This window comes from Zalophus californianus, chromosome 10 (assembly GCF_009762305.2).
Source record: "Zalophus californianus isolate mZalCal1 chromosome 10, mZalCal1.pri.v2, whole genome shotgun sequence".
NCBI lineage: Eukaryota > Metazoa > Chordata > Mammalia > Carnivora > Otariidae > Zalophus > Zalophus californianus.
Genome location: NC_045604.1, coordinates 83,035,583 through 83,060,147, shown reverse-complemented (window position 1 = coordinate 83,060,147; position 24,565 = coordinate 83,035,583). Strand labels below are relative to the sequence as shown.

At 50.4% G+C, this 24,565-nt stretch overlaps 1 protein-coding gene across 1 annotated transcript in view; it reads right to left on the bottom strand.

Annotated features, from left to right (window-relative positions):
- XYLT1 (xylosyltransferase 1) overlaps positions 1 to 24,565 on the bottom strand; it is a 290,901-nt gene that overhangs the window by 126,739 nt on the left and 139,597 nt on the right. The gene's annotated exons all lie outside the window — the stretch shown is intronic.

The window sequence follows — 24,565 nt, the reverse complement described above, 5'->3', positions numbered from 1 at the left end:
CTCTTGAGGAGTAGGAGTTTCTCGGTTCCCACCCCCTGGGCTTGGTTTAGTTGCCCGTGTTCCCAGGGTCCCCATTTGGCCCCATGATGGCCTGGAGAAGAAACCATATCGATGGGCTGCCTCCTTCTCGCCCTTGCTCCATCTCCCGAGCACTGAGCACCCTCTTCTCCTACACAGAGAGGCCTTAAGAAGGGAAAACTGACTCTTAACATTCCTCACGGCCACTCTGTAAGTTGGACATTGCTCTCGTGCTCATTTTGCACGCGAGGGAACGGACTCTTCACGACTTGCCCGAGGTAACTCAGCTGGTTGGCGGTGAAGCTGGGATGGGGCTGCACACCCACAGCCTGGGTGACCAGGGCCGCTACCCACTTCCAAGAAGCTACAGAGCCCCTCTGACCCCCATCCCTCTGTCCCTGTAAGCACCACCGCCTGGCTTTGTACCACAAGATCTGGCTCCCTTCCCAACCACTCCAGCCCAGCTACGTGGATCTGGAAGAGCCACGTCACCTCCATGTCTCAAGTCTGGCCAGTGGCCCATCAGGTGGCAAGGAGTCACAGAAAGCGGGACAGTAAGTAGGGCCACAAGGCACCAAGGGCTCTAGGTGGTCGGAGCTAGGAGGTAGTGGCGTAGAGAGGAGGAAAGCTACTAAGGGAGAGGGGAGTCGGTACTGGGTCACACACAGCACAGCGGCTGGTGACACACAGGGCAGATATTATATAACCTGGTCTGTGAGGGGGAACCTGTCAGTTCTGACACCTGGCTCCAGGCTTTCTTACCTCCCCACACATCTTGCAAAAAATCACCCCTGCTGTTCCTGCTCCTGTCACCTAACTGACCCCCCCCCCACGATGTTCACCTTTCCCCTTCTTTCTGTCCAGAGGCACTTAAAGAATCCTAAGCAGCTTCTCAGCTGCATTTTTCTGGGCACTGGCCACCAGCCAGGCACCGTATACGAAGTGACCCCCAGGTATCACTCGCTGGATACAATCACCCCATAAGGAGGTATTCTCCTTGCCCTTTAACAGAAAGAGAAGCCCAGGCTTGTCGCTCTAACATTCCTGAGCACACATCAGATGCCAGGGACCAAACTAAGCCCTGGCATGTGCTATCTCCTTCATGCTTCAAAAATAACTTGCAAGGCAGCTCCTACTATTCTCCCACCCACAAAAGAGGCGGGGAAAGCTCGAGGATGTTTGGGAACTTGCCCCAAGTCATCTGGGGGGACATGGTGAACTTGTACCCGATTCTAAAACTGCCTCTTCTATTTGGCTGAGAGGTAAACTGAGGAGCATTTAGTGATCCCTTCTCTACTGGGGGAGGGGGTGCGAGGGGTATCTCCCTCTTTGCTCATATTAGCCTAGGTTGAGATGGAAGTGGATATGGGGGGGGGGGCTGGTTTTCCATAAGGCTCTTGACAAATATTCTAGTTCTTTTTCATCTAGGCACATGACAGGGCTGTATTTCCCATACCCCACAAATTAGGCACAGCCAAGCAACTTGCTGCAGCCAAGACCAGTGATCAGAACCAAGGCACAATTTGCCGCATTGCCCTTTCCTCCATAGCATCCAACCACACTCCCGACGCTCAAGGTCCTGCATCCCTGAGTGAGGCTAGCGCAGAGCGGAGACCAACTCCCGAGGGGCAGAAATAAACCTCTTATGCTTTCCATCACTGACATGCGGGGATCTCTGTTACTGCAGCACAGTCTAGCTCATCCTGACTGATACAGGAGCCCACCTGATCGCCTTTCTTCCTCCTGGCTGTCCTCAGACACAGGAGCCAATTTTTGGATGGTGTTTTTTGGTTTTGCTTTGTTTTTTGGCTTCTGACACAGAATCAGCTGGATGAGTACCAATGTCCAAAAATATGAATTTAAATTCCATCCCTAAGCTAGGAGTTAACATGAAGGCACAGAGTAAGAGGAGGAGTCTCTGTCCTTGCAGTCATCTGCATCCTCTCTCATCAGACACAGCCCAAGTATTATTCTTGGGTTGCTCTCTCTCCTCATTAACGGAGGATCGCAAATCTGGACCTGAGCAGAAAACCTCCCTAAACCGCCAATTTCAAAAGCTCACGTTCTCTACCACTTTCTGGCAGAACATCTCCAAGCAAAGCCAGACACAGGAAACACGGCAATCAATGACGCTAATCTGACCATCAGAGAGCGGCCGATTCCTCTGGTTAATCTGTGATATCAGGACCAGGCGGCACCATCAATTCTAATATAACTCTTGATGAATATGCATCGTCTACTCAGAGAGGCCCCCACAATGGGGATGATTAGCTCAGTGTGGCCCCGTGGCCTTCCGCCCGGCCCCAGACGCTCCACAGCTGCCAAGAGAAATCAAAAGATTCCAGTGTGAGAGGGAAGGGAAAGATTTGTCTTCTGGAATGAAGAGTTCACAGATATTAGACAGCTTCCAGAAAAGTCAGTGAGGGGCACAGTCAGCAAGAACCACACATCTTTCAGAGGCCCAGAACCCCCTGGCTCACTGAGTCAACTCTGTTTCCTAGAGTAGTTGATGAATTCTCCCTCAGCGTGTCCCCACTCTGTTTTCTTTATTTCTTTGAGAAAGTGCGCACAAGCAGGGGAGAGGAGCAGAGGGAGAGGAAGAAGCTGACTCCCCGCTGAGCAGGGAGGCTGATGCAGGGCTCGATCCCAGGACCCTGAGATCATGACCTGGGCTGAAGGCAGACGTTCAAACGACGGAGCCACCCAGGCGCCCCTGTTCTTTCTTTGGTAAATTTTATTTTATTGCGGTAAGAACGCTTAACATGAGACCTACCCTCCTAACAAATTTTTGGGTGCACGATGCTGTATTGCTACCTGCAGGTGTGACGTTGTACAGAACATCTCCAGAATGTATTCATCTTGTATCATTGAGACTTTATGCTGCTTGATTAGCAATTCTCTACTTCCTCCTCCCTCAGCCCCTGACAACCACCGTTTTACAGAGTCTCTGAGTGGGACCAATTTAGCTGTCTCACAGAAGTGGGCTCATGCGGTATTTGCTTTTCTATGACTCGCTTATTTCATCTTGCACACGGTCTTCCAGGTCTATTCATGCTGTTGCATATGGCACAATTTCCTTCTTTTTTTTTCAAGGCTGAATAATATTCCACTGTTTGCATGTACCACATTTTCTTTATCCATCCATCCCTTGATGGACATGAGATATCCCTTCACCTTCCTGGTAACTCTTCACCTGCACACCAAAGGTAACTAGGTCTCTGCTCTTCTTGTTCTGGAGAATCAAGACCCAGAAATCCAAATCCAGGTTGCCTTCCCTATGAAAACCAACCTTGGGAGGTTTCCAGGCAAATACATGCAAGATAAGCATCATGTCCTCAGCACCCACGTACCCCTCCCCCCCACTCTGGCCCTTCATACGCCTTGTGTCCTTAATCCTCTCAGACACCCAAGGAAGCAGGCAGCAGTAGTCCTATTTAAGGGGAGGAAACAAAGGCACAGGGAAGTTAAATGACCTGACCAAGGTCATGCTGCTAGAAATGAAGTGCCTCCAACCCCCCCCCAACCCCTGTGCCTCAGTCACCTTATCTGGAAAATGGGAACAATGGTAATACTTACCTCATGGGTATTTTAGTGAGGATGAATACATGTCAGACTTCCCCAGAATGTGTCTGCCACCCAAAGCAGGAAGAAGAATAACCACTGGATCCAGATTAGGTTTGCTACCAATTAACCCTGGGTCTCAACCATCCCGCCCCTGATGGCCTCTGCCTGGAGGACAGGCTGGTTATTATTTCCTCATTATGATCGACTATCTGTGTCCCCTTGATTCTTAACCAATCCAACACCCTCACCTTGAGTTATTTATGTAAATGCAACCCTTTGACTTATTTTATTTTAATGTACTTATTACAATGATTGTACATTCAAATGTTTGCTTGAGAGCTCCAAAACTCTAATTGCTCTGCTGCTGCCTTACCTCTAAGCTGCTGCTAGGATCCATCTTTATTCTAGAGAAATAATTAAATGCACTAATGTCCTCCATTCCCATTCAACCTTGGGCACGTTTAGAGCCAATTTCAATCAGGTAGAAATATGCGAAACACAATATGGCTCTGAGAAGCAGGGTACGTGACCCCGGCTGCTTTTTGGAGACAAACCTGGGTCTGCCTCTGCCCCTCCCTGGTTCTCCAACATTCAGATTTCAGGGGGAGTCTCTCCTCACCCCATCGACTGAATCCGGGTCCCCTGGTCCTGGTTTGGAGAGGTGGAAGTGGGTGGCTGTGTTTTTTTAAATTATGGACTCATTGATAAACATCTCTTCGTGTGTGTGTGTGTGTGTGTGTGTGTGTGTGTGTGTGTGTGTGTGTGTAAAAAGACTAGACAAGGAGGGAGAAGACCTGGGTACTTGTCTTGCTTTGGAGATTGTCCAATTTTCTCTTCTGTAAAATGACAGGTCCTGTAAGCATGTTACTAAACATTCTCTGAATTAGGCATTAATCAACATGATTGACTAACAAAGTTCTGCCATTCCAGCTCATTGGGAAATAATCTGATGGACCCTAAGAGACCGGGGAGGGAGGAATAGATGGACACGACACTCCTGGGGGCATCACGTCTCCTCCATGACCCATCCTTTCATCATTATCTCCAGCAGCTCTTGGACCCAGGACACATCATTTCATCTCTCTGTGCCTTAGCTTCCTCAACCAACTGGGGGCTCTGAGGCTGGCACCTACCTCCCAGGAACCGAACTGACGAAGCACAGAACACAGTGCTGGACACACGGCAGGGGCGGGGGTGTGTGTGTGGTGGTGGCTGAAGAAACATGCATCTATTAGAAAACACAAGTACAGTGCTTAACCGTCCCACACTCCATCCTAAGCCCCCCACCCCGGACCTACTAATCTGTGGAATCCTCGTGATGACCCTATGAAGAAGATGCTCCATTTTTTTCTCCCCATGTTTTGGAGGGGAGCACTAAGGATCAGGGATGTGAGGTGTTTGAATCCAGATCTAAGAAGGGGAGGAGCCAGGACTTGAACCCAGGGAGTCTGGGTCCAGTGGCCATGCCCACCCACACCACACAGCCTCTCGGCAGCCATGAGGAAGAAGGATGATGCCAAAGGGAAACCCTGGCCAGGCGAGCTGTCCCACCCGCTTGCTCATCACAACCAGTTTACGGCTTCCTTTTGTGCCACGGAGCTGCTCAGCCAGACGAGTGGTGGTTTGCTGTTGAACTCAGTGTCTGAGGCTTCATTCCAGTCACCAGGGTGACCAAGAGCCCTGGGAGGGACACTGGGGTGGAAGCCTGCACCTGTTTCCAAAAGGACCTCAATGCCAGGACAGAGGAGCAATGGAGGGGCAGTGTGCATGACTGCGCCCTATAAGAATATGCAATTCCCCAGGCTGCCAATGCAAATAGACCTAACCCAGGCCCCTGGCCCAGCTCATTGGCATGCACAAAACGTGGCTGGGCTGGCCAGCACTTAAAGCCCGTGGGCCATGCTGGGCTTGGGCGGGCCCTTCTTAAATAGAACTCTGAATAATAAGCTTGGTGCAATTTAGCAGACTTAGTTATGGTAACAGGAAACAGCAGGGGGTAAGGAAGGAAGGCCCTGGCTTGGAATCCAGCCTCTGAACCCGTGACCCCAGAGGGAAAGATGAACTCTCAGAGCCTCAACTTTCTCATTTACAAAAAAGGGGGTAAGAGGACCTACTTTGCAAAGGCGAGGTAGAGATTAAATAAGAGGGCACACTTATATTTAATTCTATTTAACGAAAGAACATTTAGCATGGTGCTTGATAGATATTCAGCACTCAGTAACTTGGAGCATGGTGACATTTTTAGCTGGCTCCTCGATGTCATTTGATGAGCAGGCCCTAAGTGTTTTGTAAAAGCAGGGAGGGGAGGGGAGGGGAGGCGAGGCGTAATGCGTTCGCCTCTGGCCTCCCAACACTTGCTCAGTGGGCGGCCCTGGGCACAACACCTAACTCTGTGACCCTCAGTTTCCCTCTCTGTAAAATGGGCATAATACCTAGCACTTCCCTCGTGGGGGCTTCTCTGAGAGTTAAAAGAATTAATCCATGCCAAGCATTTAGCAAAATGCTGAGAACTTGGTCAACGTTAGCTATAATTTATTAAAACGGAGTTACGTCTTGCAATTGGTCTAGTGTGGCGGTTCTCGGAGCATGGTCTGGGGATTCCTGTAGGTCCCTGAGACGCTGTGGCGGGGGGCAGCGGGATCTTCGGGTCATGATTGCTATCAAAAGACAAAGAGGTCCTGTTCCTTTTTTCTCTCCTTCCCTCACAAGCACAGGGTGGAATTTTCCAGAGACCACACGAGGTGTGAAATCACAGCAGATTGAAAGCAGGAGCGAATGTGAGAATCCAGCTGTCTCCATTAAGCTGGATAGCACAACGATTTGCAAATCTGTAGAACAATGACTCTTTTCACAAAGTTTGTTTTTGTTGTGGGAAACATACGTATTTTTCATACGACTGTGGACTTGTGCAGAAATGTAATGGGTGAGCATTGTTATTTTCAATTAATAAACATCTTAAGAGTACCTTAAATGTCAATATGTAGTAAATAATAGGATATATTGATATATGATTGATATGTGTTGATATGATACATAGATGTTATGATCGATATGTGTTGATATGATAATTGATATGATACATAGATGTATGTATAGATACATATATACACACATGAAAGCGAAAAAAACAACAGCTTTTTGGGAGTCTACAATGTTTGAAAATATTCGGGGGTCCTGAGACCAACGAGTTTAAGAATGCTGGCATAGTACATACTTGTAATCTTCAATATTTTCTCATTCCTGAAATAGGTTCAGGATTTTTTTCAGTTGCGGTGTTTCACTATAGGCCAAGGCTTTGGATTTATACTTTATTTACACACACGGTAAATACACACAAGATAGAAATCTAGGTCAAGAGGAAACAGGGTGCTGATAACTACTTTTATAGGGAGAGAAGGAACAGCAGGAGCCCAGATCCCTGAGCCCCCGGGGACGCCTCTGGGAGGGAGAGTGACCTGCTGATTCCCCTTGACCAAATTCTAGCCGGGCTCCTGGGAGCCCTTTCTCAACTAGGCCTCAACCTTGGCCTGTAAAGCCTGGAACAAACACTTGGGCAGTCTCTGACAGCTCGAGGCTACATTCTGAGGCTGATACTAGGCCCCGCCCCGCCCCGCCATAGTGCCTACCCGAGGAAACTCAGGGTTGCCTGAGGAATTCAGTTTGTTCCAGCCAACCCCTGAAGACAGGCCCCTGTGTCCTGGCCTCCATGGGAGGTTATGGACACATGCCAGTTAGCAACCCCAGATGCTTCTTGCTCTCTGCCATTTTCCCCTCCCCTGACTCCACGGAGCCCCTGTGATCCCCTCCCTACTCCCTCATTTTCTCCTGAAAACGCCCGGTCATCTGTCACTGGAAGGGGAATCTGGTTTGCACTTGCCTCCTTCCCCTACTGCAAATGTGTACGACCATTAAAGTCGGTCCTCTTGGCTTTGTCTAGCTTGGAACTGGCCTAAACAACATGGCCTGGCCCTCCACTCCACACGCAGTACCTCGTCCTCAGGGCCTAAGCACGGGAGGCCAGTGGAAGCACGCTCAGAGCCTGACACAGGCTTGGCCCACGAGCTCCTTCTAGTCTCACCAGGTGATGTGACGGGGACAGTCAGGTGGTAACAAATGCTCAGTGCCCCAGGACTGCGGGCAGGTGGGTGGTGGCAGGGGCACATCTACACCTGCGTCTTCTGGCTGTTTCCACGTCGGACAGTGTGAGAGACAGACGTGTGCAGAGAGCCGAAGGAGGAAGCAGTAATGGAGGCGGCAGAGCAGGACCAGAGCAAAAGGAGGCAAGCAAGTGCAAGAGAAAGTGGGAGCTCGAGAACAGAACAAAGGTAAGCTGACCCTGGTGACGTGGGGTCAGGCGCCGGGCCCCCCACCATGCACTTCCCTGGGGATGGCTTATCCATCCCTCCAAACAGCCTCAACACGTAGGGCAGGGGTTGGCCAACGGCCACCCAATGAAGCTCTATTGGAACACGGCCACACCGTTGAGGAGAGGAGTCTCTGACACGGAGGTGGAATTGGCCCGCGAAGCTGAAATCCGGCCTTTGCAAAAAAGTGGGCACTGCTTCAAATGAGCAAACTGAGGCCAGGCCAGGCTTGCCCAAGGTCATCTGGAGTGTGGGAGGTGGAGTTAGATTCCAGAGACAATGAAGTTGGCAGGTCAGATGCAAAGGCAGAGGGAGAGGGGGAAAGAGCTTTCGAGAAAGGATAACTACCACCACTGTTTTGGAACAAAATGCCCAGCACACAGAAGGGGTCTTTATGGGGAGGCCTTATCTCTGAGGTCGGCCCCTTCTGAAATACTGTTTGCATATAGCCTGCCTGCCATTGCAACATGCCATCCCTTCACACTGAAGGCCCCAGTACCCAAAGATGGAGAGACAAATAAGAAGATGAGAAAGAGAGAGAGGGAATGAGCAATGCAACCTCGCTTCAGTCACAAAGCCTTCTGGACTCCTCTACAACAGCTCCCCCAGCAATGAAAGTGCTAATGCTTGGGTGGGCTGACTCTCTGTTGCGCTGGCTGTCCTTTGCACGGCGGGATATTTAGCTGCATCTATGACTTCTACCCACGAGGGGCCACTAAGACTCCTCGTGAAAACCAAATCACGTCTCTAAACATTGCCAATGTGCCCTCGGGGGCAAAAGCACCCCTTGTGGAACAGTCCGGCTCTGGGGGCATGGGCTCCAGAGGCCGACGCTAGCAGGCCTCCCCCCCCGCCTCCTCGAACCCTGTCCCCATCCGGGAACAGCACCGCGTGACCAGACAAAGCAGTCAGAACAGGAGAACTCAGCCAGGAAGAAAAGGGACAGCCAGAGAAGGGCCTGATTAACTAAGCAAAGGTGCTCGGGAGGGGGAAGGGTGGGAGGTGGTCAGGAGAAGTAGCAGCTTTGCTGAGTGATAAAAAATGTCCTGTATCCCACAGGTCACGTCTCTAAGGTGTCAGGTGGGTGAATAACTCATTTTTAATTGCTGGTGCCAGGAACCTAAGTCACATTGACATAAGACACAGAGTCAGCTGGAGTGATTTTAATGGAACCGAATTTTCTAGGAAAGTAAATACCGTTTAATTCAAGGGGAAATTTTTACGTCACTCAGAGTCTGATCACAATTTCAGGGACTCCCATCATCAGCATCCACATAAGCTGTGGCGATGAGTCACCAACCCACATACCTACTATCCCCCTACATCTGTAATTAGTGAATTCTCAGTGATTTGACACAGGGTCCCTGACTTCTTCATGTGACTTCTAGCCCCTTGTCACTCAAAGGGGGACCCATCAGCCGGTAACATCAGCAGACCCTGAGAGCTTGTTAGAAATGCAGGATCTCAGGCTCCTGCCTGCGCCAATGGGATGAGAATATGCATTTTAACAAGTTCCTCGGGGTGATTCACCGGCACGTGAAAGTTTGAGAAGTCCCAGTCCAGTGCTGTTGTACACCTGATCATTTACAGAACGAAATATAGATGATCTTTACTATAAATTACTTTTATATATTCTTTCTGTTTTTACGAGGGCAGTATAGTGATCTGATTTAGAGCTGTGCGTGTAAGCAGGTTACAGGTAAGGGATTTTATTTCAGGATAGATAAAAGGAATATTTTAAAAGATGCATGGCATGAAGGGGGTCTGGGTCTGGTATGGTTGAGAATCGCTGGTTTAGTCATTCCACAAACTTTAATTGGGTGCCTACTCCCTGCCAAGCATGGCGGAGGCAAAGGACAAGGTGGCGAATTAAAACATGCTTCCCGCTGTCGGTGCGAGTTCAGGCACGGGATAGGGAAGTGGGCACAAACATCCATTATTTCAGTGCGCGACGAGAAGTGATGTGTGGAATGGTTTGGGTTTCATCGAGGACTGGGCTCCAAGGAGAGGAGAGAAGACTTCCCCAGAGAAAGCAATTTTCCAGACCAATCTAGAGAAGAAAGAGCACGTCCATGAGGCAGGCGAAGAAACCAAGGGCAGGACAGACCAGCAAACCACAAACTTAGTAATAACAAACCATCGTTGCTAACATTTATCCTGAAGACGGTGCTAAACACTCGACACAGATTATCCTGAAAAATCTCAGAGTGACGTGCTAACCAATCCGACGGGGAAGGGGTGGGGGAACCTTTTACAAAGTAGACTTCTAGCAAACCATCACGATAAATACTTTACGTTAAGTATAATTTTGTCTCTCAATTACACTTCAGTGAAGCTGGGGAAAAATATCCCCGAGAACTAGTTGGTAAATGCCATTAAGTAACAGGCCCCTCATCACACGGCATGGCTATGAAGCCCACCCCACTGCTTGCCAGGGGCATTAAAGACCAGCCCTTCAGAGCACCCCACAATCTCCAAAACGACTCCTAGGGGGCGACACCACCTCCACCAAAGACCCTGGAAGAAAGCACTCCATCCCTAAGCGGGCTGAACTCCTTGAGGAGGGGTGTGTCAGCGGGAAGAGGGTTGCTTGAACAACTTAGGTCTGTGGATGAGAGTCCTCCCACCTCACGGTCTCGGTCTCAGTCACTTGAGACTAACCCCAGCTCTGTACCCACCCCCAAAGCCCTGCCCCGCTCTTCACCGTGGTTTTATTCTCCCACACCCCTTCTTTACTTCTCCTGCCTCCGGGTTCCGGCCGTCACCCTCTTAACGTTCTCCAACCCAGGTCCTCTAGGAAAGGGGCCCTTAAGGAGACAAATGGGCCTCCTGTTGATCAAAGACATCCAGCTTTCAAGCCCATCCTTTCCATCTGCCGGGCCTCCCCTCCCCAACCCCACACCCCACCACGAGTGCGTAATGAATGACACACTTGTAAGCTCATTACTGCAGACTCTCTGGAGAAGCGTAAATGCTCACGGAGCCAGCGATATAAAGAGAGAGAAACGCCTGTAAATAAATAAATATGTATGCATCCAGACGTAGACAAACCCAATTAATTTATATTGTCCGAAAGCCCGAGCCCCTTGGGGTGGGGAGAGAGAGAGAGAGAAAGGGAAAGGTGCCTAATATTACCAACCATGTGACTTCAGAACTGAGCTTCCCAGGCAGCTGCCAATAAATTACTTTTACTATGCAGAGGTACAAATGAATATGCGGCTACCACCCCCTAAATCTCCTTTATGAGCATGTGTTTGCCTTGGCCCACGCTGCCAGGGACAGGGGCTCCCGAGCAAGTTTTCACTGGCCAAGTTCCCGAAGAAGGCTGCCGCTCTCTCCGCGGTCCTCCTCCCTGCCAACGGCGGGCGCCCCATCGGCGCGTCCTGTTTACACGTGAGCTTGGCATGGCATGGCCAATGGCGTCTCTACTGCAGGGCCAGGAGGAAGAAGTGACAGCAACGTCCATCCTGTTGAGAAATGATTGCTGCCTTCCAGACTCAGGGTCGCTGTTGTCCGTGGGATGGGATGCGCCCTTCTCGGCCACTCGGTCTCTACCAAGCTTCGGAGGGGGGATGCAAAACCTCATCACAACCAACTTTAGCGTGTACTGCCATTACCCAAAAGGAAAGTTCTGGCCACTTTCTTCATGTGCAGCGGGTCTGACGTGCATTCCTCAACCTGTGCCGAGCGAGGCGGCAACGGGCAGTCACGGCCACTCAGACAAGCCGGGCACTCGGCAACGGAGTGCGTCTCAAAGGCACGCTCCGAGATGCTCCTCTGGACTGGAAACCTGGCTCTGCTGCCGGCTACCTGTGTGACCTCGGGAAAGTTAGTTAACCTCTCTGAGCCTCGGTTCATTCGCAGGTGACATGGGTACAATCGTACCCAAACCTCGCAGGGCTGATGAGAAGACGTGTTGACTTCACCAGGCCAACAGCACAATTCAGGGCACAGAGGCGAGGAGTCAACGTAAGGTGGCTGTTAGTTCATCCAGACCTCTGCCTGCGGTGACCTTTCACGCACGAATTCAAGTGCGCTGAGTACTGTGCATGTGCTGGTCACTGTCCTAAGCAGCAGCGGGACTGGGTCTAGGACTAAGCCAGATGCCTGCTCTCAGAGAGCTCACATTTTAGTAAAAGGAGACAGACGACCAGTTTACCAACTCAATAAAAAGATAAAAACAGACTAAGTAGAGGATGCGCCATGGATGCAATGCTGAGCATCGCTTACCTGTTTTTATCCACCCATTTTAAAGATGAGAGGCCTGAGGCTCGGAGAGGTCATCTTAGCCAGTTGAGGAGCCAGGCCTGTGCGGCCCCAGAGCTGAGAAAGCGAGAGGGGCCAGGGGGCATGGGTGACAGGCGAAAGGGTTGTTTCTGCTCCTTCTTGCCCCTCCCGTTCTGGGAAGTGACACGTGCCACCCAGGCCGGGCAGAAGATTTGATATTGGACAAGTTCCTCATCCGAGGGGCTGAGCGGGGCCACATCTCCCGGCACGACCAGCCCTGGCTTGACCTCGCTCCTCTTCATCCTCAAACAGCTCAAGAAACAAACGCAGCCAAAGTAGTTCGCGGAGACCCGCAGGACCACAGTTGTTCAGGCCACTAGATGGCTCTTTCTGGGAACCTTCAGCATGCATGTGGCTCGCCGTAACGAGGCTGTCAAGGCAGGCTGCTTTCTCTCTGGACAGGACACGTCTCTGAGAGTCCTCAGCTCCTGGGGGCCTTCCCGGGGCTCATCGGGTCTCCTGGCTGCCTTACCACCCCAGGGCAGGTCACCTTCTTTTCCCTTGAGGCGGTGTTCCCGTTAGGATTTCTCACTTAAGAGAGAAGTCAGCAAGACAGGGACTCCCAGGCTGACTACGCAATGCAGACGTCCAAGTCCCTGCAGGCTCCCCCAACAAAGCAGCACCGCTTCCTCTTCGAGCTTTACGATCCCTTCCACCGCCTGTAATTCTGAACGTCTGCTACATGGGAGAGCACCTATTGTTTACTCCCTCGGTGAACCTTCACCTTTATCTTTGACATGGGGGGTATTCTCACCCTCCCTTGATGCAAGAGTAAACTGAGATTGGCAGATGAGGTTATGTGACTCACCCAGCATCACATGGGTGGGAAGGGACAGGGCTCGGACTGAGCCCAGGTCTCTCTGATTCCAAAGCTTGTGCTTGGAACTTGCCAGCCTCATGTCGGCAGTGTTCGAACTCGGAAGAGCAGGGAGGATGGACCGTGAGCGTTCCCCTCGGGGCGGGGCCTCAGGAAGAGGACAGGAATGCATCCGTGGCATCCACACGCCTAAAGTCAAGACCAGGAAAATCCCAGCTGACACTGGGTGTTCAGGATTTTATGATACAGTCCTCCGCTCCCCAATGCACCTGCCATCGTTGTTGCTGGGCCAGCATTTTCTATGCATTTGCCTATACTTGACGCTCCTAACAGCCCTATGAAGAAGCAGTGTGTGTCAGTGGGCAGGGGCGTGAGCACTGAGGTGGACCACCTGGGTCCCAGTGCCTTTTAAATGCTCTGCAACCTCAGGCAGGCCTCCTGGCTATAACCTATAAACCAGTCATAGGATTGGTATGAGGAGCAGATCAGTTATGCTGGGGACAGCGCCTAGAACACAAATCAGAGCTGTTGACGGTATTCCTACTGGCACTAGGGTATCTTTTCTGACAGATGAGTAAACTGAAGCTCAGAGAGGTCAAGACACTTGCTCAAGACCACAGAGACTGGGGATTTAAACCACAGTGCCCGACTCGGGAGCTCAAGCTCATACCTACTCCTGAACCAAAACAGCCCCCTCAAGCCATAGACTGGCACTGAGCTGCCTCTGGTTAGGGGTACAACACCTAAGAAAAGGGGGCTAGCAGTTTCTCTGCGGGCATCGAAGCCTGAAATTTCAGACCCACCCTGGGCTGGCTCTGTGTGCGGAGAATAGGCTGAGGGGGTCAATTTCATGACAGTGTCTGGTTCCATCCATCTTCAAGCTACTGAAGGTTCTGGTAGGACAGCCGAAGAAGATCATGAGGTTCAGGCTGGGCCTCCTCCACCTCCCCCTTCCTTTGTTAATCATCACTTGAGGCCAAGATTCTACGTGTCTGTGGCTACTAGACACAGTTACTAAACAACTGGGTCCTGGAGGTCTTGGAAGAAATCAAGTAGATGGCAACCCACCTTTGCCGGGCAGGGCCTTGCATATTATTGGGGACCTTGGTTTCATTCAGACCCCAGGGGTCAGCCTGTCTCCAGCCCCTGGGTCTCTGTCCTCTTGCTGCCCTTCTGTCCGTCTATCTCCTGCCTCCCTCTCATCCCACTGTCCTGCATCGTTCTGTGATCAAAAGGCTGCCTGTGGCCTGGGACATTTATAAAGTTCTGAAGATCTGAGGCGGTAAAATTTAGTGGGGTTTTTTTTTTTATTGTTTTCTAAAACGGATCTAAATATCTTCCTAATATCGATGCTTATCAAACAAATATAAAAACTAATATCCCCTTGACTTACGACATTATTTCAAAACATGCCGAAAATACAGAACAATAATAGAACACCCCCAGGTACCAATGCTGCCATGCTTATTCAATTCTTCAAAGAGATAAAACTTTATAGATATGGTTGACGTACTTCCCACCGCTCAACTCCCATTTCTCAACAACCCAGAGGTCACGTCTATCCTTCACAGGTATGCGTTTACATCTCTAGTAAATATGGATGTGTCCACAGACTATAATATAGAGTGTTGCTTTGTGTGTTTATAAGGCTGACAAAATGGCACCACACTGTACATATCCCCATTGCAATTTGCTGGTTTCACGCAATATTTTATTAACATTTCTGCCCCTCCTACTCTCCCCTTCATTTCTGCTTTTCTCGATTCTTCTTCCCTCAGATGACAGGATGCAGTGAGAATGGGCGAGCAGCTTTGGACCTACGGGCTCTCAACTTCGCTTGCCTGTTCGAATCACTTGGAAGTTTTAAAAAAGCTGATGCCCGGGTTGCAACCACGGAGATACTATAGGCTGGGGCCTGGGAACTGGGTTTTTTCGAAGCTCCCCAAGTGATTCCAATGTGTAGCCAGAGATGTGACCCGAACCAGGGTCAGCCAGGCCCAGACACCAGCCTGCAGCACCCCGTGGAGCCTTGGTCGAAGGAATGTAACAGGAGGCAGGTATGGGAGCTGCAGCTTCCAGCCCTACCCCACTAGGCACTCTCTGGACCCCGTTCACCGTCCTCAAACTGGGCGTGTTGCAGTAGGGCAATACTTCCTCATGCTTTTGCCATTTTGCCATTTACTTAGTAATTTTAATTGGCTACCATTTAAATGTCTACACTTATAATGTGGGGAAAAAAAAAAGTTGACTGCCATGCATTCTAAAATCTGGACCCAAGAAAAAAAACATGATGTTATTCCAGCCCAGCCAGATCAAACTGCCTGCCTAAGGCTATGAGCCCAGGGCACATGGCCTGTGGTACAAAGGAAGGGGTGTGTAAGGTGTTAACGACGCAGTAGCACCAAGCTGAGACATTCTCCCTAGTGTAATCGGAGAGACTGAGGAGCATGACAGGGCACTAACATTCTCCCTGGAGAGTCCAAGGTTATTTAATGTCCGCAGAGTGCCCCTAAATCATCGTGGGTGCCACAGTGGGCCACACAGCCCTCTTGGAAAAACACAGGGCTAGTCCGTCCCTCTGGTTCCTTATCACCGGATGCTCTGGGTTCCCAGAAGTCTCAGGCCAAGCCTGGGATTACAGAGCAAGAAAGGGGAGTGAAACCCCTACCCCTCCTCCCAGTCTCCCAGGAGAGGGGTGGAGGTACGTCACCCCTAATATCATCGATATTAGGAAGATATTTAGATCCGTTTTAGAAAACAATAAAAAAAAACCCCACTAAATTTTACCGCCTCAGATCTTCAGAACTTTATAAATGTCCCAGGCCACAGGCAGCCTTTTGATCACAGAACGATGCAGGACAGTGGGATGAGAGGGAGGCAGGAGATAGACGGACAGAAGGGCAGCAAGAGGACAGAGACCCAGGGGCTGGAGACAGGCTGACCCCTGGGGTCTGAATGAAACCAGGACGGGCTACATCTACTCCTCCTCCCCAGGTGGGCTACCTTCATGGCCCGAGCTCTTCGTGTGACTTCACCTTCCATTTCCCCGGACCGTACGCCAGGAACAGTTCTAAGCACCTTGCAGGGATGCACTCACAAAAACCTCACGACAGCCCCTGGAGGCGAACACCGTGAGCATTCCCGTTTCACAGATGGGGAAACTGAGGCACCGGAGGCATACCGACTTGCCTAAGCCCCTGCGCTCCAGCCAGTAAGCAGCACTTGACCCCAGGGCACCGCAGCCCATTCCCCTGGTGGCGGGGGGGGGGGGGGGGGGGGCTACCAGCTGTCGTGTCCTAATTGCTGCACAGATGTGGCTGCTTCAGGGAGCCAGGCGGGGAGAGAGAGAGGGAAAACATTTTTAGAAATTATTTCCGACAGGCTACCAGATACTAAAATAACAACATTTGGTTTGTCTTGCTAGCTGGAGGCAAAAATCAGCTCAGGTGGGAAGAGGCGGCGGCTGCAGTTAGAAGGCGGACGAGGCCGGCTGGCCCCGAGCTGGCCCAGTTCCGGGAGGGGCCCGGGCACCTCTGTCCCACCATGAAATGATACACCGGGAGTTTCCTTCTTGGTACAGAGGGACGGGGGGGCGGGGGGGGGTGCTGGGTCTTCAAGGGTGTAAACATGGGGACTTCCAGAAGGCTGGGAGACCTCGCTGTACGTGGTGTCCAAGGAGTCATTTTAAATTCAAGCTGCAAGGCTGGAGGATACAGGATGAGTAACAGGCCAGGTGGGGGCGGCCGGGAATATTCTTCAGGAAAGCAAGAATTAGTATCTACTGCACACTCACTGTAGGCCACCGTTGCCAGGGATTTTAACATTTTACCTGCATTTTCACATTTTACTCTCACACGGGTCCTGAGATGGAGCTAACTGCCATCGCTTCCCCAACATTGCACAAGACAAGGAAACCGAGGCACAGAAAGGCTAAGCCACCTGCCCACGGCCACACAGCCAGCAGGCAGCAGAGCCCGAGTGTGAACTCCAGAGCCCACCACCTCCAAACTTCCCACGTTTCGTGCATTTCTCTACGTTTCTCAAACACCTCAGAAGTGCCCGGTCCTGCCTGAGTGAATCAGAATGAATGGGCACATCCTGTCCTCGCTTGGAAGGAAGGAGAGGGACTGGCCCTGGAAAACGGACAGGCTGGCACGTCTGGAGGCAAAGCCAAGCCAACGGGAGCAGATGGAACCCATGCAGCAGATGCTAATGCAGTTTGCTTTTTCCATATGCTTTTCTGTTTAGCTGTAATAAGTGAATTGTTCTTTAATATCTGTCAGGAGCTTAAACTCCGAAGGCCGGTGGCGGTCACAGTGACTCAGAAAGACACAAAAGGAAACCGGCTGGGCTGTCCCATCACATCACAGAAGAAGTGTGCAGAGTATCAAGAAAGATGCCAAGTACCTTGTGGTCCAGGCCATATGCACGCACGCACACATGCACACACACGCTCACTCTTCTGGTTTGCCGTGACAGCCAGAGTCTCAGTTGACATTCTAGAGCCTCCGAAAGCCCGTATCGGTGTCCTTGCTACTCAGCAGTATTCAGTGGAATTTCAAATTTTGCCTTTGGGGGAAAAAAAAAAGCTCCAATTTGAAAATATACAAATGGCTCAAAACTGCTTTGCTACTTGGGACGTGCGAAGCAATCACAGCCCATCTTCTTGACAAAACGCAGCAAGAACACTCTGGAGTCCTGTCATGTGGCCTGTTCCCGGATCCTTCGTGTGTCTCGAGTTGGACACACAGCCGCATCAGCACCACCACATGGATATGTGGTTTCCCAGTGCTATCTGTGGACGCTATTTTTTCCATCAATATTTCCATTTGACAACAACGAACTATGAGTCTCAGACAGGGTCTCACCAACTTCCCATTTTCCTTCAGGACATCGCTGCAATTCTGCTGACAGCAAAAAGATACCCCCCCCCGTACCCCTCCTCCATCAGCCACCCCCAGCCCTAAAGTCAGACAGGGAGCACAGAGGGAATGACCCCTTGTCTTCACTATTCCACCAGAGGAGGCGTAGGACCCGAACTGAAGCACAGCATCGCCCCTCACCAGCTCGGTGACCTTGGGCAAGTGACATCTAGCATCTGTACGCCTCAGTTTCTGCCTCTATAAAATGGGACGAACCAGCACCTGCCTCAACAGGCTTTTTGTGAAGATCGAATGAGAAAGTGTAGGTAAAGTGCCTGGCATAGTGACAGGCTCACAGCATGCACTCGGAGAGCAGTGACTATTACGGCTTGTCATTACTATGGTTCTGTCCCTTACTATACCTTCTTATTCATTCATTCATCTCACCAATACTCAAGCACCTTCTAGGCAACATCCATTGTTCTAGGTGCAAACCAGAGAACTAAGGAGGTTCACGGAACTTACATCCTCAGGCAAAGAGAAAACAGAGCCACCAAAAGTTGTAAAATATGCCATGATTTGGGGCTGAGTCCTTTAAAGAAGAACAAAGCTGGAGAGAGGTGGTGAGTGGCATTTCAGATGGGGGTCAGGGAAGACGGCTCTAGGAGGGGACATTCAGGCTGTGGCCCGATGACAAGAAGGCGCCGACACAAGATCTGGGGTGAGCAGCACCAGGTAGGAGGAATGGTATATAGCAAAGTTCCCGGGGCCCAAGTGAGCTTGGGCTATGTGGGTGGTGCGATAGGGTCTGAGGTGTGACAGCACAGGAAGGTGGGGGTCTGATGGGGACGGGCCTTGTTGTCCTTGGTGAGGAAAGGACACTCATTCTAAGTGCTCTGGGAAGCCACTGCAGGCTTTTTGAGCAAAGAGCCATGATGAGCAGCCTGATGTGGCAGAAAGGTCCCTGGGGCTGGGACCTGGTGCTCACCGCCTGCTGCCATGGCAGATAAAGGAGGGGTGGGGGACAGAGGTGGAGGCAGCCCTCACCAAGCCCACGATGGTCAGAACCCATCACCCCGGCACGGCTCCGGCCTCTCCCCCCCTCTCTGAAGTGTTGCCGGGGACAGGCTGGGGACAGGCACAAGACAGGAAGTGACAGGCATGTATTTAATGGTCTTTGGCTGCAAGCTTGGGTGACCATAATCACCCAGCACCCCATTGTGATCTCACACCAGTAAATGGGCCTAAATCACAATTCTAATGAGTCTCAAGTACCGGGCTAGAGCTTATTAATTGGAAGCGCCCCAGAAGCCTTAGGTAGCTGCGCTGGAGGGGGGGGGGGGCACTCATCTGCTGTCAGGAGGTCCCTGGCGGCATCCTTCTGGTGACTCGGTGGCAGGATTAATGACTTTGGCATTTCCCACCAGATCGGGGGGGGGGAGGGGGGCTCTGATACTTTCTGACCCTGTCATCTGATAGGCTCAGGGTAGGAGGGGCCCACCTGCTAGAATGGGCAGCTGCGAGGTCCTGCCCAGACCCGGGGAGGAGCACAGAGGCCTGGCTGCAAAGTCCGCGGGAACGCCTGCAAGTTCTCATTGCCACCGCCGCCTCGGCCGTGCTGCCATTTGCCTGCAAGCCAGCACTCACAGGGCTCTTGCTTTCTGCTTCCTTCTGTTTTATGCTGTGTTCCTCCTCCTCTCTCCCTACAGGGCTCTGTTCCTATGTTCACGACAGAACTTTGCACACTGCACTTGGCTTACTTGGTAGCGTGTGTATCACCTCCACGTCCTTTGGAGGACGACTTATTCAGGTTTATAACCCCCAAGGGTCTAGCTCCAAACCCGGCGTGTGTGAGTGTACATACGTGTGTGCACACACATACGGGTTATTCCAACACCACCATCAGCAGCAGCTAATGTCTGGAGCTGAGCGCATGTGCCCTCCAGGTGTGCTAAGTACTTAATTACCATCATCTCCCTTAACCCTCACAATAAACCTATGACCTAGGATCTCTTATTATTTCCATTCTACAGATGAAGAAACTGAGGTTTAAAATGACTAAAAAACTTGCCCAAGGTGACAAGAGCCAGCAATCAGGGGCACTGGGGATTTGAGCCAGAATCGTTTCAGCCCATAAAGCAAACCCCCTCCCCACCACACTTCCTTGAACGGGTGGACAGAGAGTGGATTACCAGTCGGCAGTAGTGGGTGGGAGAGTAGGCAGGTACTGGCTAGATCATCAGGAAGGAGTTAGATAAAATGAATCAAGTCAGAGAATCTCTTCAGGGTCTTGGTCAAGCAGGGCAGATGCCCATCAGCCTGGTATAAGCTGCTCTTCCTTGCCATCCCAAACCATCCACCCTGAGCATCCTCATGGCAGATTCTCTTGCCTAGGTGGACTCGTCACCCACACGGATCCTTGGTCGTCCCAACACTATAACTGGCTTAGATAGGGGCGCCTGGGTGGCTCAGTCGGTTAAGCGTCGGACTCTTGGTTTCGGTTCAGGTCAGGATCTCAGGGTCGTGAGATCGAGCACCACGTCCAGTTCTGTGCTGGGCATGGAGCCTGCTTAACATTCTCTCTTCCCACCCTTAAAAAAGCTGACTTAGATAAAGGCTAATATTTATGTGCTACCTCAATCAGCGCCTTACATACATTAACTCATTTGATCCTCACAATGACCCCATGGGAAGGTGTCATCATCACCGCTGTCCCAATTTTTAAAGATGAATAAACTGAGGCAGAGAGGGTTTAAGCTGCCCAAGGTTTTACAGCTAGGAATTGGCACAGTGGGATTTGAACCCAGATCATTGTGTAACCATTGTTTATTGGAACTTTATATTATTCTAAGCATTCTACAAATACTTTGTGTTATAAACAAACTTACGATTCTGGTACTATCCTTATCTCTGTTTTATAGGTGAGAAAACTGACGTTCAGAGAGGCTGAACCTTCCTAGTGCCACCCAGACCAGGCCTCCGCTCACTTTGTGAGAATTACAAAAAAGAATTGCCCCTTACTCTGGGCAATTGCAGAGTTTAGGTGCACGTCTTGATGACTAGAGTGCCAGGTGAATTTTAGCTCCCACCTACTCCTTTGTGCTGTGCACATCCTGAACAACTGTACATAAAAGCACTGTACCCAGCTAATAAATGGCAGAACTGAAATCCCAACCCAGGTCTGACTTGGATCTGGTTTTAAATTACTACAGATGTTCCATCACCCACCTCAGGCATCATTTCCCTCTTTTTTAAGCCAATGCTAGATTCAACCCCATCCAAGGCTGCTCAGAAAATGCTCCGTCCGTATCCCTGGGTGGGCAAAAGCTCAGTAAAGGTGTGCTGGCCGGGAACAGATGCTTCCAGAACAGACCCTTTCCATCCCCAGGGGCTGTGACCACCTCATCACAGGCTCAGAAAGATTCTGGGCTCATGGAAGGCAACTCTCCACGGTGCAACAATTGTCCAGTCCTGGCAGCAGCTACTGCGGGGGCTCTGTCTCCCCGCCCCAATCCGGCAGGCACCTTGCACAGTGACCCTTCCTGATCTACACTGTCAGGCTGCAATTTAGCCATTCTGAGGATTCTGCTTGACGCTTCTGCAGCCAAGAGCTTGCTTCTGGGGACGCTCCCAGGGCCCTAGACTCCGGGCAGATGTCACTTTGTATTAAGGGCCCACTGTGCTGGACTCTGGGATCTCTGCTAAATGTTCCCAAGAGAGAAGTCAAATGAGGAAGAGATGAAGGGTAAAGGGGAGGGAGAAAGATGGATGGAGGGAAGGAAAGAGGGAGGGGAGAGAAAGAGAGAGAGACAGAGAGAGACACTATCTGAAGAAAAAAAATAGGGGGGCGCCTGGGTGGCTCAGTTGGTTGGGCGGCTGCCTTTGGCTCAGGTCATGATCCTGGAGTCCCGGGATCGAGTCCCGCATCGGGCTCCCTGCTCGGCGAGGAGCCTGCTTCTCCCTCTGACCCTCCCCCCTCTCATGTACTCTCTCTCTCTCTCTCTCTCTCATTAAAAAAAAAAAAATTGGGACACAAACCCCAAGTCTGTCTGGAATGCAGAGACTGGTCCTTCTGCCTGGGAGTGGAAATAATAAAAAAGAGCTTACTTTTATCAGTCACTTAGTTACAAAGGCCAACAGTGAGTTTAATATGTGCCACGTACTATATTAAGCACGCTTACTCGACAAGGGACATGTAACAGTTACCTGTCCTTCCCCAATATAAGAACGGTGACCTGCCCGAGCAGAGAGGCCACAAGATAAACCAATCACCAGCAGAAGCCTGGGAGAGCAACCCTAGGAATGTAGCCTCACTCGTGTTATCAGTGGGGATTTCTTATGTGCCTGCGTGTCAAGTGTTATGTGTGAGTCTTTGTTCCTGTTAGAGTCTGGCTTATTCTGAGTACAGTAGACTGAATACACTGAAAATACCAAGCAATGAATGGTCTGTGGTATCCATGACCTTGGCGGTGTGACTTCGCATCTCCTCCCATCAAGAGGTGGAGTCTATTTCCCCACATCTGGAACATGGCCTGCCTGGAGAACTTGCTTTGGTCAAGAGAACGTAATGGAAATCACCCTGCTTCAGTCTGTTTGGCTTCAGGAAGACTTGCGCGTGTGCGTTCTCTCTCAGAACCCTGTTATTGCCATGTGGACAAGCCCAGGCTCATCTACTGGGGGATAAGAGAACATTCGAGGGAAGTCTACATGTCCCAGCTGAGACAATCCTACAGCAGCCTAGAGCCAAATGGAGCCCCAGACGTGAGAGCCAGCCAAGATCAGAGGAGTCACTGCTGAGACCACAGAGCCTCTAGCTGACCCAAAGACCTGCAAGCAATAATAAATAGCATAACCACTTCCTGTTTTATATGGCTCAGTTTTGGGGTACTCTGTTTCATCATCCCGGTGATACAATGAGCATTATACAAAGAAATAGCCTCAGAGACATGAAGTGACAATCTAAGGTCACTTAGCAGGTAAGTGATGGAATAGGGATTCTTAGTAGGCACCACTATTAGGGACTGTAGATGATAAACCATAACAGGGGACCAAAACACACACACACACACACACACACACACACACACCCAACAACAACCCTACTTCTAGAAAAGGCCAGTTCTAATAAATATTTTAGGCTTTGTAGTTCATGTGGTCTTTGTTGTAACTAGTCAATTCTGCCAGTGCAGAGTAAAAGCAGTCATCAACTGCATGTAAACAAGTGGGGGCGGCTGTGTTCCAATAAAACTTTATTTACAAAAATAAGGAGAGAGCTAGATTTCGCCTGTGTGCTACAAACTGCTACATCCTGCTCAAGACCACTCCCCTACACCATCACCCTTTGTGCTAGCCCTTCTTCCTTTCCCCATTGTCTCACTCTTCCCTTTCTCTAGATTTCCATGTAAAACCCCTCAATTATTTTCTGCCATTTTCATACTCTACTCCACGACATGTGACAACTAACTCTAAACCCAGCAGCTTTGTTTCCCCAGTGTGTGTGTGACTCGACTCCCTAATTTTGCAAATCTCTGTCATTTCCAAAAATCAATTTGACTGATATGTTTTCCCAATGTTAGGCTGATCGCTCTCTGGGTTTCCTAGGTATGGGAACTTTAAAAAGTTATGATTGTATTCTAAATCCAAGACCCAACATCATCACTGTGACAGTTGGAAATGCAAATGACTCCTGTTCAGAACATTTTTTTAAAAAGTTTCAGTTCTGTAGCTACAGATATTTGACTCGCTGTATAAAATCCACCACCCCCCCAAAAAAAAAGATCCAGAGCGATGCAGAAGTAACTCGGAGAGCTGTTTCATCACCCCCCCCCATACACCCCCCGTCTCTGGGGCAACCTCTCTCTAAGAAGCAGGAAAGGCATGTGATGATGACTTCTTGCAGAGAATAAAAACTGGGCTTAGGGCAAATGAAATCCCAGAGGTTTTCAGTGTTAAGGAAACTCATCTACCTCATCCCGCAAATAGTGTTACAGTAGATTTCGATTTCTCCACCTCTTTCTGGCCCTTTCCACTTCTCCGTTGCCCTACTTAGAATATAGAGCCTTGTTGGCAACTAAAGTGGACTCTGAGCTTTGTTATTTTTCCCCCAACTGAAGGAGAAAAAAAAAAGACTTGGGAGTTTAGCAAAAGGAACTCATCCAATTTAGGGGCTGTGAGCCACGTCTTGAAAATTTCGTCCAAGGTAAGTCAGGGCTAGTGTCAAACTTTCCATAATCATTAACAACCTCCTGAGTGAAAATAAAAATGTCTATCTGGACTGACTTTAAGTTTTAACGTTCCAACGCTAGGAAGGCAGAGGAAGGCCCATCTCGTTTCTCGTTATGGTTACATTCCATTTCCAAGAAGGTCCGGGCCTCAATCCCAGCATCTGGCATTGAGCGAGCTGCTTCTAGAGACAGCCATTACCACCAAGGCCAAGAGCAAAGTGGAAAGAGATGCCTCACAGAACAGGGTCCCTTGACTTCATGGAGGTACCAGTGCATTCACGTCCAAAATCGCCTACTGTACTTGGGGCGCCCCAAACAGTCCTATCCACCAAATGAAGAGCCCCCAAAGCTTGCCACAGAGCATGCATTTGTCAATGTCCCTGAATGATCTGCACCTTCTCCATGCCAGAGGCAGCATCACTCACTTCT